The sequence below is a fragment of the Saccopteryx bilineata genome, chromosome X (genome assembly GCF_036850765.1).
Source record: "Saccopteryx bilineata isolate mSacBil1 chromosome X, mSacBil1_pri_phased_curated, whole genome shotgun sequence".
In the NCBI taxonomy this organism is placed as follows: domain Eukaryota; kingdom Metazoa; phylum Chordata; class Mammalia; order Chiroptera; family Emballonuridae; genus Saccopteryx; species Saccopteryx bilineata.
This window is the reverse complement of record NC_089502.1, coordinates 105,671,008-105,694,499: the sequence shown is the minus strand read 5'-3', so window position 1 is coordinate 105,694,499 and position 23,492 is coordinate 105,671,008. Positions and strand designations below refer to the sequence as shown.

Below are 23,492 nucleotides of genomic sequence, written 5' to 3'. Positions count from 1 at the left end.
AGAATCAAGTTTTGAGGTTCGTATGAGGGAGAGAAAGCTATCCTCTCAATAAAAATTCCCCCAACACTCATCGTGTTATAACAAGGCGAGCTACTGCCGTCTTTCTCGAAATTGAATTTCCAGTGCAGATTTCCCTCAGTTGAACTAGTGCGCTGTCCCTTTAAGAAGCCAGGCAAGATGGAGCCCTCCCAACTCACAGCTAGAGGCTTTAAGCAACCTGATAAGGATGCTAGAGTGTGTGTGGGGGGGTGGGGGGAAGAATACCTGAAGGGAGTAAGTCAAGGCTCTAATGACCTGAGGGGAAATCGAGGCTCTAACCATACAAACATCAAACTCCGAGCGCGCCTATTCCGTGGGTGGCAGCTCCCCTAGCGCCACCCCTCCTCCCCTGCCCTCCTTTCTTACCCCACCCTGCTCCACCCTCCGGATCCTCCTTGAAAGAGTCTCCTTCTATAAGGTGGATCCTTCGCCGCCCAGAGGAGACCCCAGTGAGGGGGGCAAAAGGGAGGAATGGGGGTGGGTAGACAAAATGAAACGGACTTACTTTCGGATTCTGCGCCTCCGAAGGCATCCTCTCCTCCCAGCCTGGGGCCAGAGCCAACGAATGGGGCGGGGCTGGAATTGAGCTGATGGACTCGGGGTCCTCACTCCCTCGTACTACAACCTAGTTCAATGGAGAGTTAGAGGTAATGGGCACCGACGAGGGCCCGTGTATACTCAATTTTAATTATCTCCAAAGGAGACAGAGGGGTTTGAGAGAGTTGCCTGTGGGTAGGAATGAAGATGAGCTCTAAAACCCCCCTTTTCCTCCCTTTCTGGCTAGCTTTTCCCGCTTGGCATTAGCGATATCAGGGGCAATGGTTTTCTTTTTTTCTTCCTTTTGGTTTCTCCCAGCTGCCGATCCCAGACCCCACCCAGCGGCTCCACCCCATCCACTGCTACACATTCTGTCAATCACCAGCCCCTTTAAAGCTGCATCGCACTACTTGGTTTTTCGTCCGTCTTTTGCGAACAGACAGAATCATGGGATGGGGCTCCTGGCCTTTCCAGCAGTTCGTCCGACCTTTCTGCTAAGTTTAGGGAGCTGAGGTTAGTGGCTGGTGGAATCTTCCCCTCCCCCCCCCTGCCCTGAAGCTTTCACAGTCAGCTCCACCCAAAGTCCTTCCGGGCTAGCCAGGCCACGCCATACCCAACCCCATCTCTTTTCTTTACTTTGTTTCTAGTGGGGGAAAAAAAAGTGGTTTTCTAGGCTGCCAGATAGCTAAGAAAGTTTTTGCAGCGCCCTCGCTGGCACCGCCCACTTTCTTACACTTTCTGGATTGAAGTGGCTGTAGCAGATCCCCTGTCTTTGGGTCCTCTAGCTTTGGCCTGATCTGCTAAACTCAGTCTTCTCTCTCATCTGTGTAAGTGTCCACATTTCGGACTAGAATAGGGGGAGAGAAGGTGGGAATTCCCAAAAATGTGCTTCATGCCTCTAACTCAAAACAGCAGTCACACACCACCACCCCACTCCAGAAGAAGACAGAGAAGGGCCTTGAAGTCCCATTCACATTTAGTATAATTACAGAATGATCCGTCAGAAATCATGTGTAATACCACATTTCATTTCAACTAATGGCAACACTGATTGCTCAGGGCAAAAATCATTGAGCCATCCTTGACTACCCTTTTTTCTTTCATATTCACATCCAACTCTTCAAGACATCCTGTTGACTTTATCTTAAATGTATGTTCAGAATCTGACCACTTCTCACCATTTCTGCTACTACTATCCAGGCCCCAGCCACCATATTTTTTTCCCTCTTCTTTTCCAAGTGAGAGGAGGTGAGATAGAGAGATAGACTCCCACATGCACCCAACCAGGATCCAACCTGGCAACCTGTATCTGGGGCTGATGCTCTACCCGTCTGGGGCCATGCTCAGACAGAATTATTATTAGTGCCTGTGGCAGTCAGCGCCAGGGGCCAATGGTGTTCAAATCAATTGAGCCATGGCTACAGGAGGGAAGGAGAGAGAGAGAGAGAGAGAGAGGGAGAGGGAGAGGTGGAGAAGCAGATGGTTACCTCTCCTGTGTGCCCTGACTAGGAATTGAACCTGGGACTTCCACATGCCGGGCTGACACTCTATCACTGAGCCAACTGGCCAGGGCCCAGCCTACCTCTTTGATTTGATTTATAAAAGCCTTGTTCACTTTCCACTACTCATACTGATCTCCTTTTTATTCCTATATGCTAAGATGTGTCTGACCTCAGAGATTTGCACTTCCTTTTATTTCTATCTGGTGCTACCCATAGTGGGCCCCAATATCATTTAGATTTCAGGGAAGCTTTCCCTGACCACCTAGATTAAAGTAACTCCTATGACCAAGTCACTCTCTATGACCTTACTCTATTTTGTTTTTATCCATAACAATGTTCACAATCTAAAACAACCTTATATGTGTGTTTGTTTTTATGGTGAAGTATCTCTCCCACTAGAATATAAGCTCAGTAAGAGCAGGGACTTTGTACATTTTTTTTCTCTGCTCTAAATTCAGCAACTGAACAATGACTGCCATATAGTAGGAGCTCAATTAATATTTGTTGAAAAAATGATGGAAGGTGGTATCTTCTGGGATGTATCTGGGTGTTATCACTTTTTATACAACAATCAAACCAAAAAAGAAGGCAACAAAGAGAGACACACCTGTTATGAACCATTTGTCCCATCTATTTTTCCTTAGAACAGGGGTCCCCAAACTACGGCCCATGGGCTGCATGCGGCCCCCCGAGGCCATTTATCCGCCCCCACTGCACTTCTGGAAGGGGCACCGGTGGTCAGTGAGAGGAGCATAGTTCCCATTGAAATACTGGTCAGTTTGTTGATTTAAGTTTACTTGTTCTTTATTTTAAATATTGTATTTGTTCCCGTTTTGTTTTTTTACTTTAAAATAAGATATGTGCAATGTGCATAGGGATTTGTTCATAGTTTTTTTTATAGTCCGGATCTCCAATGTTCTGAGGGACAGTGAACTGGCCCCCTGTGTAAAAAGTTTGGGGACCGCTGCCTTAGAACATCCATCTGGGTACCTTACCTGTGACCTGAGTTAGCAATGGTATTTGGATCAGTGACATAGAGACAGCGTACTTTTATATTGGCTTTTTGGGTTTGCAGTTAATTGCTGGTGGTTGACTTAATTGTCCTTAGTTTTGTCGAATTAGTGCTAGGGATCATTGTTCTTTAGGGCCTGGTCATCTGAACTAACAGCATCTTTGTTTCTACATATGTTTCTACTTTGGAATCAGAATATCAATATATGTGCTTTTATGCCCCCAAGTATGTATTATCTAATTTGAGTCTCACAACCTCCCTATGAGTTGTATATTATTAGTATCCTCATTTTACAGGTGATAAAACAAAAGCCTAAGGCAATAGAGTGACTTGCCAAAAATCACATCCTTAAGAAATGGTAAAGCTTGGATTTGAACCCAAGTAGTATAGTTCCAGATATATACACTTTCCCACGACTCTGTATTTCCTAAAGTAATCTTCTGGTCAGTCATGACATTGGGAAGAGCAGATTCCCCTGTTCGCTGGATATTAATCAATTAAAGATGAAGGAAAGACACTGAAATTAGGGACACTTATTACATAAAGCTAGAAGGGTGGTTTGAGCAATTTTGTAAGCAATGACCTTGATACAAGTCATATGACACAGTCTCTTTCCTTTTCCAATGGAAGGGTCTAGGGCTGTTAAGCCTCAAGAAGAAACAACTCAGGAGGATAAAAATCCTGCCCTTTTGGCTTATCTGATGCTGTCATTGAAATGTCTTTTCTAGTTTAACTCTTGTGTGTTCTAACTCACCTATCTGCCTGATCATAAAACCTACTCCGCTTGGCCAAATTCTCTGGACTTCTGGCCATGGATGACAGATAACTCTTGCTAAGTTGCTACCTATACCTGAGCATGATATCATGGGGAGGCTTCAATGATACCATGGTTATATTGTCAGCACAGTGCTTAGCACTGTGGAGCACAGGCAGAGAAAGACCCCATAGAATTAAAGCTCAGAAGTTACCTATAACCCAGTACTACTATTTATTTTCTATGTGAATAGTACATGCAAGGGCCTCTTATTTCCAACCATATAATGAAGTTGAATTAATGGTTGCTAAGGCTCCTTCTATCTCAGAAATTCCCTTTTAGTTCCCTTTGGTCAGCTTACTGATGTTAGAAAGTTCTTATGACAAGAAATGACTAAGAATATCAATCTTCTGGGAAAAGTGAACGCATTCCCTTAATCTCATTCCTTTTGATTAAATTTTAGTAGATATCACATGGGATACAGTAGATGTCCAATTAAGAAGGGTTTACCTTCTTGGGAAGTGGTTTGAAACCATAGGTTGTTCTCTAATGGCCATGTCTGATGTTGTGATATGTGAACCTTCCCTGTCGGCCATAATAACTTATTCCAGAGAAGATTCCTGACCAAACTGGGGCAATCAATTTCTCTCTTTCAAGCACATGGTGTTTTGAATGAAAACAGTTTGGGTTTACAAGAGGTGAGAGGCAGTAACATTAAAGCTGGAGAGAAGATCTATAAATTGCTCTGAACCCAGAGCTAACCTTATTCCTGCCCTTTCTGAGTCAACTCTTCCCTTAAGTTTGAGATACCCTACTATCTTTTAAATACATTTTCTATTCCACTTTTTTTTTACTTTTACTATTTATGCTAACCAGAGTCTCCTTAGTATATACTGCGATATAATCACCATGTGCCTGTCAAAAAGTTAGTATTCAATACTTGTTATAACGGGCATTTATTGAGCCCAACTTTTTGCAAACACATAGTGAGTGTATAGCAGTGAATAAGATGAACAAGCTCTCATTGGTCCAGACCTAACCCAAATCCTCACTTATTTATGCCTCCTTTACTTCAATGTTGTCTTAGAACAGTGGTAGTCAACTTGGTCCCTACCGCCCACTAGTGGGCATTCCAGCTTTCATGGTGGACGGTAGTGGAGCAACCAGAATATAAATAAAAAGATAAATTTAACTATAGTAAGTTGTTTATAAAGATTTATTCTGCCAAACTTAGGGAAAATCTGACATAAAGTACTTGGTAAGTAATTATTATTATATGCTTTAACTTGCTGTAACTCTGCTTTATAAATTTTATAAAGTAAAGTTACTTCCCTACTTTATAAATCACCATTACTGTGGAACCAGTTGGTGGTTAGAAAAGTTTACTACTAACAGAGACACAAAAGTGGGCGGTAGGTATAAAAAGGTTGACTATCCCTGTCTTAGAACATAGTTATATAGATGTTATTTTCCTACACTGTACAAGTTCCTTTGGATTATGGTCTGTGTCTTGTTCATCTTTTGTAGTGAATGCCACAGAGTTTTTTACATAATGTACATTCCAGGCATGTTGAAATCAATTCAGCTCTGCAGTACACATAAGACCTGTCAGTCATGTAGCAGACCAGACAACTTCTCAGATATGAAAAAAACTGTGATGTAGTGGAAAGAAGACTGGATTTTGAATAAGACTTCTGGTTCCAAGTTTTTGTCATTCTTTAGCTGTTCTACTTAAGGCAAGTTACCTAACTCCACTGAGCTCTAGCTTCTTTACACACACACACTCAAAAAAAGTGGGAGACAATAATAATACTTTTCTCAAGTTCCTCTGTGCATGCTCCAAAATGGCTAAGGAAGTAGAGACTGACCACCTCCATGTTGCTAAATCAAATGGCCACTTTCAGTTCTTAATTCACCTTATTTTGCAGCAACATTTAATATAGGTGACCACTGTTGCTTTCATGAAACAGTGTTTTTTTTCTTGACTTCTAGGTAAAAATAATTCCATGGTTTTACTTTTACCACAGTGACTGCTCCATTTTAGTCTCTTTGCCCTTCCTCTAATTAAGTCTAAAGATTTGAGTGTCTCAAGGCTTATCTTTAACTCTTTATTTTCCTATGTTCTATCCGTAGGTGATCTTATTCAGCTCTGTGGCTCTTACTATAAGCTGATGAACACCAAAATTTATTTCTCCAAAACCAAACCTCTCTAAGCTCTGAGTCCACATATCAATTCCCTCTGAGCCTTAGTTTTTCATCTGTAAAAATAGGAAAAATAATAGCACCCATCTCAAGATTGGATTCTCGCTACCTCTTCTTCTTAATTTATTCTTTATGAGTAGCCAGATTAATCTTATAAAATGAAAGACCAGACCATGTCATTCTTCTGTTTAATGACTTCCATTGCACTTAGGATAAAAAGCCCAGGCACTGGGTAGTCTGGCCCTTGACTGCTGCTCCTAACTCATTTTTAATTACTCTTCCCATAGGTCTCAGTATTCCAGAGTCATTGGAGTATATAATTTCTCAAGACTGGCATGGTTTTTTATATCTCAGGGCCTTAACACATGCTATACTTCCACCTGAAGTACTCTTCTAATCATCCTTTACCTGGCTTGCTCTTATTAATTATTCAAGTAAAAATTAACTGTAGCTTCATAAAACACAATGGACAAATATTAATAAAAAATGTTGAGTGAACAAAGCAAATCCCAAAATACAGCACATAAGTTAATATCAAGTTATGAAGTTAAAAAAAAGTAGAGCTAAGCAGCATATTATCTATTCATAAGGTAAGAGAAAGAGATATAATATTCAGGTTACTTCTGAGAAAAAAGAAGACTGGAATAGAAAAGATACCCATGAGTAGATATGAGTTATTAGTAATATAATAGCTTTGGGGTTGAGAGATGGGTTCACTGATATTTTTATATCATTAAATAAATAAATGATATAAAATGACCAATAATGATATTGTGTCAAGAAACCAGGGATTATCATTATGAAGTCTACTAACAGAAGTCCATTAACACTGTTTCAAAAACACTGTAAAGGACAAAAAGAGACTAAGTGAAATAAGTGAGAAGGAGACAAATACCATATGATTTTACTTGCACGTGTAATCTAAAAAACAAAATAAATGAACAAACAAAAGAGAAAAAAACTCATAGATACAGAAAACAATTTAATTGTTGCCAGATAAGAAAGGGTTGAGGGGAGGGGTGAAAAGGGGAAGGGTTTAAGATATACAAATTGCCAGTTATAAGAACAGTCATGGCCATGTAAGGTATAGCATAAACAATTTAGACAATAATATTGTAATAACTATGTATGGTGCCAGGTGGCTACTAGATTTACCATGGTGATAATTATTATTATTTTTTTTATTTTTGTATTTTTCTGAAGCTAGAAATGGGGAGAGACAGACAGACTCCCGCATGCGCCCGACTGGGATCCACCTGGCATGCCCACCAGGGGGTGACGGCTCTGTCCACCAGGGGGCGATGCTCTGCCCCTCCCGGGCGTTGCTCTGTCGCGACCAGAGCCACTCCAGCGCCTGGGGCAGAGGCCACAGAGCCATCCCCAGCGCCCGCCTCGGCTGCAGGAGGGGAAGAGAGAGACAGAGAGGAAGGAGAGGGGGAAGGGTGGAGAAGCAGATGGGCGGTTCTCCTGTGTGCCCTGGCTGGGAATCGAACCCGGGACTTCTGCACGCCAGGCCAACGCTCTACCACTGAGCCAACCGGCCAGGGCCCATGGTGATTGATTATTTATTTATTTATTTTGTATTTTTCCGAAGCTGGAAACGGGGAGAGACAGTCAGACAGACTCCCGCATGCGCCCGACCAGGATCCACCTGGCATGCCCACCAGGGGCGATGCTCTGCCCCTCCGGGGGGTCGCTCCACCGCGACCAAAGCCACTCCAGCGCCTGGGGCAGAGGCCAAGGAGCCATCCCCAGCGCCCCGGCCATCTCCGCTCCAATGGAGCCTCGGCTGCGGGAGGGGAAGAGAGAGACAGAGAGGAAGGAGGGGGGGTGGAGAAGCAAATGGGCGCTTCCCACATGTGCCCTGGCCGGGAATCGAACCCGCGTCCCCCGCACACCAGGCCAACGCTCTACCGCTGAGCCAACCGGCCAGGGCCTATTTTTTAAGGTATATAAATATCTAATCACTATGTTGAACACCTGAAACTATTATAATATTGTATGCCAACTGTAATTTTAAAAAATGGAAAATTATTGTAAAACATGACACTAGTATAAAAACTATAAAGTTAAAGGTCAACAGATTTGTTAAAAAACAAAATTTAAATCTTGCACCACATACCATAAATAAAGTGAAAAGGCAAAGGACAAATTGGGTGAAAGCACACATGCCACACATGCGACAAAGGGTTAATGTCTTTAATATATAAAATGCTCTTATAAATATTAAGAAAAGGCCCTGGCCGGTTGGCTCAGCGGTAGAGCGTCGGCCTGGCGTGCGGGGAACCCGGGTTCGATTCCCGGCGGGGTTCGATTCCTGGCCAGGGCACATAGGAGAAGCGCCCATTTGCTTCTCCACCCCCCCCCTTCCTTTCTGTCTATCTCTTCCCCTCCCACAGCCAAGGCTCCATTGGAGCAAGGATGGCCCGGGCGCTGGGGATGGCTCCTTGGCCTTTGCCCCAGGCGCTAGAGTGGCTCTGGTCTCGACAGAGCGACGCCCCCTGGTGGGCAGAGCATCGTCCCTGGTGGGCGTGCCGGGTGGATCCCGGTCGGGCGCATGCAGGAGTCTGTCTGACTGTCTCTCCCCGTTTCCAGCTTCAGAAAAATACAAAAATATATATATATTAAGAAAAATAGCTATTAACATGGAGAAAATGAGTCATCTTAAAGGAAGTGTTGTTTTTAAAGCTTTATTGAGGTATAATTAACAAAAGAAAATTGCGTGTTTAAAGTGTTCAATATGATGATTTGAAGTATGTACACATTGTGAAATTATTACCACAATCAAGTTAATTAACTCATACAAAATTTCATATAGTTATGTTTTCTCTAGTAGTAAGAATGTTTAAGATCTACTTTCTTGACAAAAATTTAAGTATAAAATACAGTATTATTAACAAGAGCCAACATGCTGTACATTATATCCTCAGAATTTATTCATCTTATAACTGAAAGTTTGTATATTTTTTTTTTTTACTTTTCTGAAGCTGGAAACAGGGAGAGACAGTCAGATAGACTCCCGCATGCGCCCGACCAGGATCCACCCGGCACGCCCACTAGGGGCGACGCTCTGCCCACCAGGGGGCGATGCTCTGCCCATCCTGGGCATCGCCATGTTGCGACCAGAGCCACTCTAGCGCCTGAGGAAGAGGCCACAGAGCCATCCCCAGCGCCCGGGCCATCTTTGCTCCAATGGAGCCTTGGCTGCGGGAGGGGAAGAGAGAGACAGAGAGGAAAGCGCGGTGGAGGGGTGGAGAAGCAAATGGGCGCTTCTCCTGTGTGCCCTGGCCGGGAATCGAACCCGGGTCCTCCGCACGCTAGGCCGACAGTTTGTATATTTTGACCAACATTTTTCTTTATTAGTTTGACTTATTTTTTCAGGTTCCACATATAGGTAATACTATACAGCATTTGTCTTTTTCTGTCTGGTTTAGCATAATGCCCTCCAAGTTCACCCATGTTGTTGCAAATGGCAGGATTTCTTTTTCTTTTTATGTTCATACGTGTGTGTTTATATATATAACATTTTCTTTATGCATTCAACTATCCACAGACACTTAGTTTTTTTTAGTATTTTAGATATTATGAATAATGCTGCAATAAACATGGAAGTGCAGATATATCTCCAAGATACTGATTTTGTTTCCTTTGGATATATACTTAGTTATGAGAGTTCTAGATGATATAGTAGTTCTATGTAATTTTTTGATAAATGTCCATACTGTTTTCCATAGTGCCTGTACCAATTAACATTAGTGTATAAAAATTCCCCTTTCTCCATATCCTCACCAACCTCACCATATCACAAAAAAAAATACCTCCCTTGTCTTTTTGACAACAGCCATCTCAGTGATGTGAGGTGATAACTCGTTGTGGTTTTGATTTACATTTCCCTGTTGATTAGTGACATTGAGCCTTGTTTCATGTACCTAATAGTCATTTATATGTACTCTTTGAGAAAATTCTGGGCTTTTGCTCATGTTTTAATCAGGTTATCATCATCGTCATCATTATTATTGAGTTGTGTGGTTCTCTATATATAATGCTCACAAAAAGTGATAAAAAAGAAACATTTGATTTTTTTTCATTAAACAAGAACAAGAGAAAAGCAAACGACAAGTCAAAGAAAGTTGTTCAGTTATGCAAATGAGATGCAAACCCAACTTTTATTTCATTGGTGAAAATGCACTATAAAAAAGGATGAAAGTACTGGATGGAGTATCTGCACGTTCCCTGACCTAATTTTTGTGAGCAATGTATTTTGGATATTAACCCTATATTAGAAATGTGATTTTTAATATTTTCTCTCATTCCATAGGTTGCCTTTTTATTTTGCTGATTGTTTCTTATGCTACTCAGAAGCTATTTAGTTTGTTATAGTGCCAATTGTTGATTTTTTTACTTTTGTTACCTGTGCTTTGGGTGTCAATTCATGAAAACATTGACAAGTACATTGTCAAGGAGCTTTTTCCTTCTGTTTTCTTCTAGGAGTATTATGGTTTCAGGTCTTACATTTAAGTCTTCAATCCATTTTCAGTTAATTTCTGTGACTGGTAGGGATCCCATTTCATTCTTCTGTACATGAATATCCAGTTTCTATAATATTTATTGAATAGACTATTGTTTTTTCATTTTGTGTTATTTGCTTCTATGTCAAAGATTAATTGACCTCATATGTGTAGATTTATTTCTGTGCACTCTATTATGATAACTTGATCTATGTCTCTTTTTTATACCAGTGCCCTTACTGTTCCAATTACTGTACTTTTGTGTGTGTGTGTGTGTGTGGCAGAGACAGAGAGTGTCAGAGAGAGGGACAGACAGGAAGGGAGAGAGAGGAGAAACATCAATTCTTCGTTGCGGCTCCTTAGTTGTTCATTGATTTCTCATATGTGCCTTGACCGGGGGGGGGGGGTACAGCAGACCAAGTGACCCCTTGCTCGAGCCAATGGCCTTGGGCTCAAGCTGGTGAACCTTGCTCAAACCAGATAAGCCCGCGCTCAAGCTGGTGACCTCAGGATCTCGAACCTGGGTCATACACATCCCAGTCCGATGCTCTATTCACTGCGCCACCGCGTGGTCAGGCCAATTACTGTACTTTTATAATATACAGTGTGTCCGTAAAGTCATGGTGCACTTTTGACCGGTCACAGGAAAGCAACAAAAGACGATAGAAATGTGAAATCTGCACCAAATAAAAGGAAAACTCTCTCAGTTTTATACCTATTCAGTGCAGTTCGATGTGGGCTCACACACAGATTTTTTTTGGCTCCTTAGGTAGCTATCCCATATAGCCTCTACAGACTCATCACTGACGCCCTATCAGAATGGGGTTTCTCCACCAAACTGCCGGTTTCCTTCAACTGTTTATCCCACCGAGTAATGTTATTCCTATATGGTGGCGCTTCGTTATAAATGTGCCGATATTCACGTTGCACTTTGGTCACGGATTCGAATTTAGCGAGCCACAGAACACATTGAACTTTCCTCTGTACCGTCCACATCTCAACTGCCTTGGCCGTGGGCTGCTCCGCTGTATACAGTGTTAGGTCATCATCTGCGCATGCGCACATGCTGCCACATCATCCTACAGAAACTGTTTTCCTTTTATTTGGTGCAATTTCACATTTCTATCCTCTTTTGTTGCTTTCCTGTGACCGGTCAAAAGTGCACCATGACTTAACGAACACACTGTACTTTGAAATCAAAAGTGTGATGTTTTCAGCTTTGCTTTTCTTGCTCAAAAAATTGAATAGCTCAATATTACTTTCAGTATTCAAGGTCTTTGGGATTCCACACAAATTTTAAGATATATTTTCTATTTCTCTAAAAAATGTCATCCGAATTTTTATAGTATTTGCATTGAATCTATAAATTGCTTTGGGTGCTGTAAGAATTTTATCAATATTAATTCTTCTAACCCAAGAACACAAAAATATTTCTATTTATTTGTGTATTCATCAATTTTTTTTACCAGTGTCTTATAGTCTTTAGTGTACATTTCTATTACCTCTCTAAATTTATTTCTAAATATTTTATTGTTCTTGATGCTATTGTTATGTGATTTTTCTTAATTTCACTTTTAGATATTTTGTTGTTAGTGTATCAAAGTACAACTGATTTTTATGTTGATTTTGTGTACTTCAACTTTACTGAATTTGTTTAATAGTTCCAACATATTTTAGTAGAGTATTTAGAGTTTTTGTCTATAAGATCATGTTGTCTGCAAACAGTTTAGTTTCTATCTTTCTGTTTGGTATACCTTTTTTTTTGTTGTTTTTGTCTAATTGTTCTATCAGGACTTCTAGTAATATGTTAAATAAAAGTTAAAAGAGCCTGACCTGTGGTGGTGCGGTAGATAAAACATCGACCTAGAATGCAAGGTCACCGGTTCAAAACCTTGGGCTTGCCTGGTCAAGAGCAAGGCATGGGAGTTGATGCTTCCTGCTTTTACCCCTCTCTCTCTCTCTCTCTCTCTCTCTCTCTCTCTCTCTTCTCCTCTCTAAAATAAATAAAATATTTTTAAAGCAATCTCTCTACTGGGTATATACTCCCAAAACTCAAAAACATTGGTACATAAAGACATATGAAGCCCCATGTTCATCACAGCATTGTTCATGGTGGCTAAGACATGGAAACAACCAAATAGCCCTTCAATAGAAGATTGGATAAAGAAAATGTGGTACATATATACTATGGAATACTACTCAGCCATAAGAAATGATGACATAGGTAATTTATGACAACATGGATGGACCTTGATAACATTATACGAAGTGAAATAAGTAAATCAGAAAAAAACTAAGGACTGTATGATTCTATTCATAGGTGGGACACAAAATTGAAACTCATGGACATAGATAAGAGTGTAATGGTTACCAGTGGGAGGGGAAGGGAGGAGAGGGAGGGAGTGAGGGAGGGGAGGGGCATAAAGAAAACGAAATAAAAGGTGACGGAGGACAACTTGACTTTGGATGATGGGTATACAACATAATCAAATGTGAAAATGATCTGGAGATGTTTTCTCTAAATCTATGTACTCTAGTTGATCAATGTCACTCTGTTAAAATTAATTGTCTAAATAAATTATAAAATTAAAAAAAGAATTATAAAATACAGATTAGATCTCTTCATTGAAAAAACAAATTTAAACATCATAAAAAATAAAACGTGTACTTGTATTTTACTTAGCATTAATGAGTCAGATAGAAGACATAATTGACTTTTCTCTCTTAAACCAAAATTATTAAAATACCCTGATTTCACCTTTTTAAAAAAAGTAAAAAGAATGGGTATTCCTGCCTTTCAGTTTTTCAGCATTGATTTTAATGTTAGCTATAGACTTGTCATTATGACCTTTATTATGTTGAGAGATGTTGAATTTTTTCAAGTGCTTTTTCTGCATCTGTTGAGATGATCATATGATTTTTGTTCTTAATTCTATTAATGTAGTATATGAAATGTATTGACTTTATATGTTGAACTATCTTTGCATCCCAATATGTCAGTCTCACTTAGGCATGGTATATGAGCCTTTGAATGTGCTGGTAAATTTAATATTTTATGGAGGTTTTTTGCATCTATGTTTATCAGAAATATTGGCCTGTCATTTTCTTTTTTTGTTTTGTTCTTCTCTGGCATTGGTGTCAGTATACTGCTAAACTAATAAAATGAATTTTGAAGTGTTCCTTTGTCATCAATTTTTTTTGAAGAGTTTAAGATGAATTAGTGTTAATTCCTGTATAATTGTTTATCAAACAAGAGTACACTAGTGAAGCCATCTGATCTTGGCTTTTCTTTGTTGGGAGATTGCTTATTACTGATTCAATAGGCCTAGAAATTATAGGCCTATTCCAATGTTCTATTAGTTCATGAGTTAGTCTTGGTAGGTTGCATGTTTCTAAGAATTTATTCATTTTATCTAGATTGTCAGATTTTGCTTATTATTGTTCAAAGTAATCTCTTATAATGTTTTTATTTCTATAATATCAGTTGTAATGTCTCTTTCATTTCTGATTTTATTTATTTTAGTCATTTCTTCTTTTCAATTTTTTTTATTTTTTATTTAGAAAATTAAATTTAACAAGGTGACATTGATCAATGAGAATACAAAGGTTTCAGGTAAATGACTCTATAGCATTTGAACTGATGATTGTATGGTGTACCCATCACCCAAAGTCAAATCACACTACGTCACCACATACCTCATTTTACTCACCTTCACAACCCCTTTTTCACCCAATTCCCTCTTTCTGGTAACCACTTTTATCTATGTCCATGAGTCTCAATTTTATATCCAACCTATGTGTGAAATCATACAGTTTTAGTTTTTGCTAATTCACATATTTCACTCAATATAATGCTCTGTAGGTCCAAAAGTGGTTTTAACGGCGGGCACACTGGGCATTCTCCCTAGGCCCCGACTTCTGAAGGGCCCTGCAGATCCCCAACTTTACATTTTTTATAATGTAAGGGACCCAATATTTTCTTCTGTGCCCAGGACCTCAACCGATATTAATCCACTTCTGTCTAGGTCCATCAATATTGTCATAAATGGTAATATGTCATCATTTCTTATGGCTGAGTAATAATCCATTGTATATATTGTATTTGCCATATGTTAGATGTCCAATCCTCTATCAAAAGACACGTTGGTTGTTTCCATGTCTTGGCCACTGTGAATAATGCTGTGATGAACTTGGGGGTGCATATGTCTTTACGTACCAATGTTTTTGAGTTTGGGGGGTAGATACCCAGTGGAGGGATTCTGGGTCATATGTAGTTCTATTCTTAATTTTTTGAGGAACCATTATTTTCTTCCATAATGGTTGTACTAATTTGCATTCTCACCAGCAGTGAATGAGGGTTCCTTTTTCTCCACAACCTGACAAACACTATTTATTACATGTCTTGTTGATAAGAACTAATCTAGCAGGTGTGAGGTGGTATCTCTTTGTAGTTTTGATTTGTATTTTTCAAATAGCTAGTGAAGATGAGCATCTTTTCATGTATCTGTTGGCCATTGGTATGTCCTCTTGGGAAAAATATTTGTTTAGGTCCACTCCTTATTTTTTTAATTGGATTGTTTGCTTGCTTGTTGCTGACTTTTGCCAGTTTTTTATATATTTTGGATATGAACCCCTTATTGAAGCTGTTGTTTGCAAATATCATCTCCCATTTAGATGGCTTCCTAATTGTTTTTTTTTAATATATATTTTTTTAGATTTTATTTATTCGTTTCTAGAAAGAAAGGAGAGAGAGAGAGAGAGAGAAGGGGGGAGGAGCAGGAAGCATCAACTCCCCTATGTGCCTTGACCAGGCAAGCCCAGGGATTCGAACCGGCAACCTCAGTGTTCCAGGTTGACACTTTATCCACTGTGCCATCACAGGTCAGGCCCTAATTGTTTTGTTGTCAGTTTCTTTTACTATGCAGAAGCTTTTTAACTTGATATAGTCCCATTTATTTATTTTTGCCTTTACTTTCTTTGCCTATGGGATCAAATTCATAAATTGTTCTCTACAGTCAAGGTCCATGAGTTTAGTACCTATGTTTTCTTCTACATTACACTGGGGAACATTTTTTTTCATTTTCTATTGCATGAGGTTTTAGAACTTTTTCTATATATTTCTGCATTGCTGATTCCAAATCTAAAATTCATTTTCTGGTGCATGCTCTAGGTTTTATGCAATTTTAATTTCTTTTGTTACAGTTAATGGCATGCATTGGTTTTTAAATTGGACTTAAAGAGTAACGACTCTTGGATTGAACATAACCACAAGGCAATTAATGTTTTACAAACATCACTTTTACATAGTTGTAGTTGTTTTTAAATATAAAAAATTATTATCTGATAAAAACACCCTCTTATTTTGTTTTAAGATTGAATCATGGCTTTTTGAGTAGACGTAAATGTAAGAATTGTCCTGTTATCTTCTGTTATATATGTGGCTGTTACACACTTCAACATCAAAGGTGCAATATTTCATCATTTGTGACACGTGCATATATTGCCTATTTTCAAGTTCCCCTTGGCGATCAAGACAAGAATTGATCTCCTCATATTGTGTGTCATAATTGTGAGAAAATGCTTTGTGATTGGACAAAAGGAAAACACAAAGGAATGCTTTTTGGTATTCCCATGGTTTGTCATGAACCTAAGGACCACAGCAGTGACTGTTATTTCTGTCTAATCCATACAAAGGACATCGGCAAGAAAAAATAGCATATTAGCGCATATCTAATATCCCTTCAGCAATATGACCTATCTCACACTCTGAAACACTTTCAGTTCCAGTTTTCAATGGCTTTATTTCTTCTAAGGATGAAGAAAATGAACATGGTGATCAAGTGTATTTTGATAAAATGCATGAGGAAATGGTTGTAGAATCTGAAGGGTCTTCTTCTGATGCCAAGCAGTCATTAACCCCTCAGCAGTTTAACCAACGTGAATTGAATGACTTAGTAAGAGATTTGGGCCTATCAAAGAAAGCAGCTGAGTTATTAGCCTCCAGGCTTCAAGAAAAGAATGTACTTCACCGGTCAGCTAAAGTATCTCATTTCAGGAAGCATGAATAAATATTTGTGGACTTTTTTTCCAAAGACAAACACTTTGTTTACTGTCATGATATCAGTAGTCTTCTCAGCCAGCTAGGTGTTACCACTTACAGTCCAACAGAATGGCGGCTATTTCTTGACAGTTCTAAATGGAGTCTGAAATGTGTTCTCTACACAATGATAATGTTTATGCAGCGGTTCCAATTGGTTATTCAACTCATCTGCGAGAAGATTATAATGACATAAAAATTGTCCTCGACTTTCTGAAGTGTGAGGAGCATAACTGGATCATTTGTGTGGATCTTAAAATGATAAATTTCCTGCTAGGACAACAGAGAGGTTTCATGAAGTATCTTTGTGGGACAGCCGAGCTTGGAAGAAATACTGGACACAGAAGGAGTGGCCAAAACGTGAAGCTCTGGAAGTAGGGATGCAAAATATTGTGAATGAACCTGTAGTTAATTGAGATAGGATCATTTTTCCCCCACTTCACATCAAACTTGGCTTAATGAAGCAGTTTGTTCAGGCTTTGAATAGAGAAAGTGTATGCTTTCAACATATTATTTCTGCTTTTCCTGCCTTGTCTTTTGAGAAGATAAAAGCAGGTGTATTCAATGGACCTCAAATTCAAACCCTCATACGTGATGAAGAATGTGCCAGGAAGATGAATAAGGAGGAGAAAGTAGCATGACAGTCTTTTGTGGCAGTTACAAAGAACTTCCTTGGCAACCAAAAAGCAGAAAAATATGAACTTCTGATTCAAAAGATGCTGTTGGCTTTCCACAACATTAGATGTAACATGAGCGTTAAGATTTACTTCCTGAGCAGTCATCTTGATAAGTTTCCCGATAATCTTGGAGCAACATGTTAGTGATGAGCAGACTACTGCTGGAGCATCAAACGAGATTGTCCTCAACAAGTACACAGACGCAAGAGCTACAAACGCAAATTTTTGCCTGAGTAGAATTTAAATAAGTTTTGCGCAAATTTTATGATTAAAATAAGTGTTTTAGCATGTTCTATTTCAAAATTGCAGACAAACTCTGATGCAATCATATATTTTTAGTGTATTAGTGTATTTACTGCATTATATAAATTATTATATTTTCACAAAGATGATGCCCAAGAAGACATTCTACTTCATTATGTTAAACTAAATGTTGAAAAATTTACAATAAGATGAAAACCTAAAATCTTGAATTGCAAAAAAACTGTAGCTTACAGAGAAAAACTAATGTCCGATTTGAGATCAGCACACTCGAATTAGGTAAGAACAAGTGTTTTTGTGGATGCAACAAAAATTTTGTTCCCCAGTGTTATTTATTGTTTCAAATCTTATATTTAGGTGTTTGATCCAATTTAAATTAATTTTTGTGCAGGTGGAAAAACTGTAGTGAAGTTTTATTTTTTTGCATGTGGCTTTTGAGTTTTCCAGCACCACTTATTGAAGAGGCTTTCTTTTCTCCGTTGTGTGTTTTTGGCTTCTTTGTCAAAGATTCTTTTTCCATATATATGTGGTTTTATTTCTGAGCTTCTGATTCTGTTCCATTGGTCTGTATGTCTGCTTTTCTGTCAATACCATGCTATTTTTATTACCGTAGCTCTGGAGTATATTTTGAAGTCAGGTACTCTGATACCTCTGGCTTTATTCTTTTTTCTCAGGATTGCTTTAACTATTCAGGATATTTTATGGTTCCATACAAACCTGGTGATTTTTTTTTGTTCTTTCTTTAAAAAATGACATTGGGATTGTATTAAATTTGTGTATTGCTTTAGGTAATATGGCCATTTTATCTATGTTGATTCCTCTAACCCATGAACCTAGAATATTTTTCCATTTCATTGTGTCTTTTTCAATTTATTTCAATAATGCTTTATAGTTTTCAGTATATAAGTACTTCATGTCATTTGTTAAGTTTATTCAAAGGGATTTTTGTTGTTGCAATTGTAAAAGAAATTTTTTTTTAGTTCATTTTCTCAAGTTTGATCATTGGAGTATAATAAAGCAATAGACTTTTGTATATTGATTTTGTATCCTGCACCTTTACTCTATTGGTTTATTGTTTCTAATAGTATTTTAGTGAAGTCTTTGGTGTTTTTTTATATACAGGGTCATGTCATCTGCAAAAAGTGATACCTTTACTTCTTCTTTCATGAGATGAATGACTTTTATTTTTTTCTCTTGCCTGATTGCTCTGGCTAAAACTTCCAAACTATGTTGAATAAGAGTGGAGAGAGTGTCTTATTCCTGATTTTAGAGAAAACCCTTCATTTTTTAACATTTAGCATGACATCAGCTTATGGTTTGTCATATATGGCCTATATTATGAGGTACTTTTCTTCTATACACATTTTACTGTTTTAAACATAAAGGGATTTTGTATCTTATCAATCACCGTTTCTGCATCTGTTGATAAGATTATATGATTTTTTTTCCTATTTTGTTGATGAGGTGTATTAGGTTTTTCAATTTTCATATGTTGAAACATTTTTGTACTCCTAGAATGAATCCCACTTGATCATGATGAATTATTTTTTGAATATGTTGTTGTATTTTATTTGCTCGTGTTTTTTCTAGGATTTTTGCATCTCTCTTCATCAGAGATATTGGTCTATAGTTTTCTTTTTGTGTGTTGTCTTGCCAGGTTTTGGTATCAGGGTTATGCTGGCGTCATAAAAAATTTTGGGAAGTACTGTTTCTTCTATTTTTTGGAAGATGTTGAGAAGGAAAGGTACCAAATCTTTTTTGAATCTTTGGTAGAATTCACTGGTGTAACCATACACTCCTGTACTTTTATTTTTGGCTAGGTTTTTTTTGTTGTTGTTGTTTTAATTTTTTTTTTCTGAAGCTGGAAATGGGGAGGCAGTCAGAAAGACTCCCGGCATGCCCACCAGGGGGCGATGCTCTGCTCCACCAGGGCGTCCAGAGCCACTCCAGCGCCTGGGGCAGAGGCCGAGGAGCCATCCCCAGCGCCCGGGCCATCTTTGCTCCAATGGAGCCTCGCTGCAGGAGGGGAAGAAAGAGACAGAGAGGAAGGAGAGGGGGAGGGGTGGAGAAGCAGATGGGCGCTTCTCCTGTGTGCCCTGGCCAGGAATCAAACCTGGGACCCCTTGCACACCAGGCTGATGCTCTACCACTGAGCCAACCAGCCAGGACTGGTGTTGTTTTGTTTTTAATTTTTTATTTCAATCTCTGTTTCCTGCGGTTTTTCTTAACTTTTACATATATATATAATATAAATATATATATTTAGCTCTGGAGAGATAGCTATGGCCTTTTTCTCTGCCACTGTTTGTACTCACAAGGTGAGGGAGGCAGAATCTAGGAGGGTGGGCAGCTGTACTTTACTTTTCTCTGTCTCTGACCAGTGTAGGCTATAGGCAGACTATGGGAACACTGATCATGACCTCATGCTCTGCCACCACTTTGGTTCAGTATCTTTCACTATGCCCCTCTATCTCACCATTCCTTCTGGCATAAGGAGACCCAGTCACTCCAGGCTTCTTTCTCCATACCCCTCAAACAAAGCCCAGACAACCCAAGCTTTCCTCTTTTCGTAGTCTGGCTGAGAACAAAATAACACAGTAAATCTCTGTTTGTCTCCTCTCCAGAGCCAAACACAAATGTGTTTATTCTTCCAACCCCCCCCCCTTTTCAACCTGTTCCACCTTTAGTTCATTCAGTGCATGGATCTTTCAGGTGTGCCTGTGAGCCCATTGTGTTTCCTTCACTGTGTTATAGTTGTTCAATTTATTGAAATTTCAAGGGAAGAGATCAGGAGTATCTCTCATGCTGCCATTAGTCTGACAACATCTCTCGCATTCCTCAAAATAATTTTTTAGTACTGTTCATATATACTACACCATTTAGAATGTAACATTTAAACAAGAAGTGTATTTAAATTGGAGATCTAATGATAAATAGATCAGAAAGATGGAAACTCAAAAGTTCAAGAGCTGCCTTTTAGTTTTAAACACTAAAACCCTTGATTTTGTCAACTCATTGTTCTCTGGAAAACCAACTTGTAATTACAAACTAAAATCATCTTCACCACAAAAATGCCACTCCTGAATTCCCATCTTTGGAAATGGCAGCACCAACCATCCAGTTACCTCAGCTATAAACAAACCTAGAAGTAAAAGTCAAGTCCTCTTTTCCCTTATTTCTCACATTCAATGAGTCACCAAGTCCTTTTGATACTTTAAAATCAAGTCTGAAGCCTGACCAGGCAGTGACGCAATGGATAGAGTATCAGACTGCGATGTATAAGTCCCAGGTTTGAAGCCCCAAGGCTGCCAGCTGGAGTGCAGGCTCACCAGCTTGAGTGTGAGGTCACTGGCTTGAATGTGGAATCATAGATATGACCCCATGGTCATTGGCTTGAGCCCCAAGGTCACTGGCTTGAAGCCCAAGGTCACTGGCTTGAACCCAAGATCACTGGCTGGAGTAAGGGGTCACTCAGTCTGCTGTAGCCACCTGGTCAAGGCACATATGAGAAAGCAATCAGTGAACAACTAAGGAGCTGCAGCAAAAAATTGATGCTTCTCATCTCTCTCTCTCTCTTCTTCTCTTTCTGTCTCTGTCAAAAAAAATTTTTTTTAAGTCTGCATTGTTCCTCATCTGGGCTTAGCTGTATTTAGAATTCTAACTCCAGCCAACATTCCACAATGAATTCACAGTCATGATAATAAACCCCATTTACTGAGTTCTTACTAGGAACTGGGCACTGAGCTAATATCATTAATTGCATTATGTCATTTATTAATTTATTTAGTCTTCACAAAAGTCTTAGGAGTTAGGTTCTATTTTTATTCTATTGCTCAGATTTAGAAAAAGGCCCAGAGAGGTTATTTGCCAAAAATAACATCACTACTAGATGACATCATTATAACTCAAAACCAATGTGACTCCAATGCCCATGTTCATAACCACTGTGTCATACTGCTTCCCTGTATTGTCCTAAAATTCAATGATATTTTCCTTAAAATTCTTAAGTTGTTCCCCACTCTTGGAACAAAATTTAAACTCCTCAAAATTACATATATTAATTGTCATTGATTTATTTTCAACTCACATTTTTATTCTTATTTGTTTCCCAAATTCTGTGAACTGTAGCTATACATAGCATCTTGTTATTCTTCAAACATACCAAACACTTTTATGTGTTTATACTTTTTCTCATATTGTTTTCTGTTCTTCTAGTTCTCTTTACTTTTCCTCCATTTGGCAAATTCTTTTTTTTTTTTTTTTTTTTCACCTCTCTGAAGCTGGAAACGGGGAGAGACAGTCAGACAGACTCCCGCATGCGCCCGACTGGGATCCACCCGGCACGCCCACCAGGGGCGACGCTCCGCCCACCAGGGGGCGATGCTCTGCCCACCAGGGGGCGATGCTCTGCCCCTCCGGGGCATCACTCTGCCGCGACCAGAGCCATTCCAGCGCCTGGGTCAGAGGCCAAGGAGCCATCCCCAGCGCCTGGGCCATCTTTGCTCCAATGGAGCCTTGGCTGCGGGAGGGGAAGAGAGAGACAGAGAGGAAGGGGGGTGGAGAAGCAAATGGGCACTTCTCCTATGTGCCCTGGCCGGGAATCGAACCCGGGTCCCCCACACGCCAGGCCGACGCTCTACCGCTGAGCCAACCGGCCAGGGCCATTTGGCAAATTCTTAATCATATGTCAAGATTTGCTACCTTTACTATGATGCTTCTTATTTCCCATATTTAGAGTTGCTCCTTCTACCTCATTCTACCATAGGATTTATACAGACTCATATAATAATGCTTTTCATGTTATATTATAAGTATTTGCAATTAGTTCTTCCTCTAAAACATAGAGACAGGGCCCTGGCCGGTTGGCTCAGTGGTAGAGCGTCAGCCTGGCGTGCAGAAGTCCTGGGTTCGATTCCCGGCCAGGGCACACAGGAGAAGCGCCCATTTGCTTCTCCACCCCTCCCCCTCTCCTTCCTCTCTGTCTCTCTCTTCCCCTCCTGCAGCCGAGGCTCCATTGGAGCAAAGATGGCCCGGGCACTGGGGATAGCTCCTTGGCCTCTGCCCCAGGCGCTAGAGTGGCTCTGGTCGCAACAGAGCGACGCCCCGGAGGGGCAGAGCATAGCCCCCTGGTGGGCAGAGCGTCGCCCCTGGTGAGCGTGCCGGGCGCATGCGGGAGTCTGTCTGACTGTCTCTCCCAGTTTCCAGCTTCAGAAAAAATACAAAAAAAAAAAAAAACCAAAAAAACATAGAGACAAATTTTGAATTTGCATGCTCATATATGCCTTTAAATATCTTGTGGGTAGGGACCATGTCCATTTGTATCTGTATCCTTATAACAATGTTAGTGACAGATACAGACATTCAACAAATGTTGAATAAGTTAATGGCATAAAATAGTTGCTTAATGAAGGGGTTATTTTGGCATTGAGCATTCTGAAGGTTTACTTGGCCAATTTAAAATAAGAACAAAAGATATAGCAGGGCCCTATAGAATATCTCAGATAAACTATGCCAGAACATATTGATACAGTTCTAGTGATCCAATGTATAAAGTTGCCAGACTTTTAAAAACTCCAATGCCTCTTTTATATACTTTTTATGTTTGCATGACAGCCCTCTTCTTCACTTGAGCTGATTTTAACTATTGACTCTCATCATACTCCAACACCTATCCCAGCTGTTCTGAATGTACACAAAATATCTACAGACTGTGTCCCTCTCTTGAAGCCAGTAAACTTGGTGGTAGATCAGATATTACTAGTTAATGCTTTAATGCAAACAAACTACATTATGCCCTGCCTTCCATCTCTTACTCTAAGTTCCACACTACACTGCTCTTCAACTATCTCATGGGCTTTCCTATTCTTCTCTAGGGCACTAATGCCTGAAGATGAGTTTCACCA

General features: G+C 39.6%; 1 protein-coding gene across 1 annotated transcript in view; it reads right to left on the bottom strand.

Annotated features, from left to right (window-relative positions):
• The window catches only part of KLF8 (KLF transcription factor 8), a 155,394-nt gene extending 154,498 nt beyond the window's left edge, over window positions 1-896 (bottom strand). Inside the window, exon 1 of the mRNA XM_066249994.1 lies at window positions 545-896. The gene's annotated coding sequence lies outside the window, so the exon portion shown is untranslated. The remainder of the gene's footprint in view (window positions 1-544) is intronic.
• Window positions 897-23,492: the final 22,596 nt, after the last annotated feature.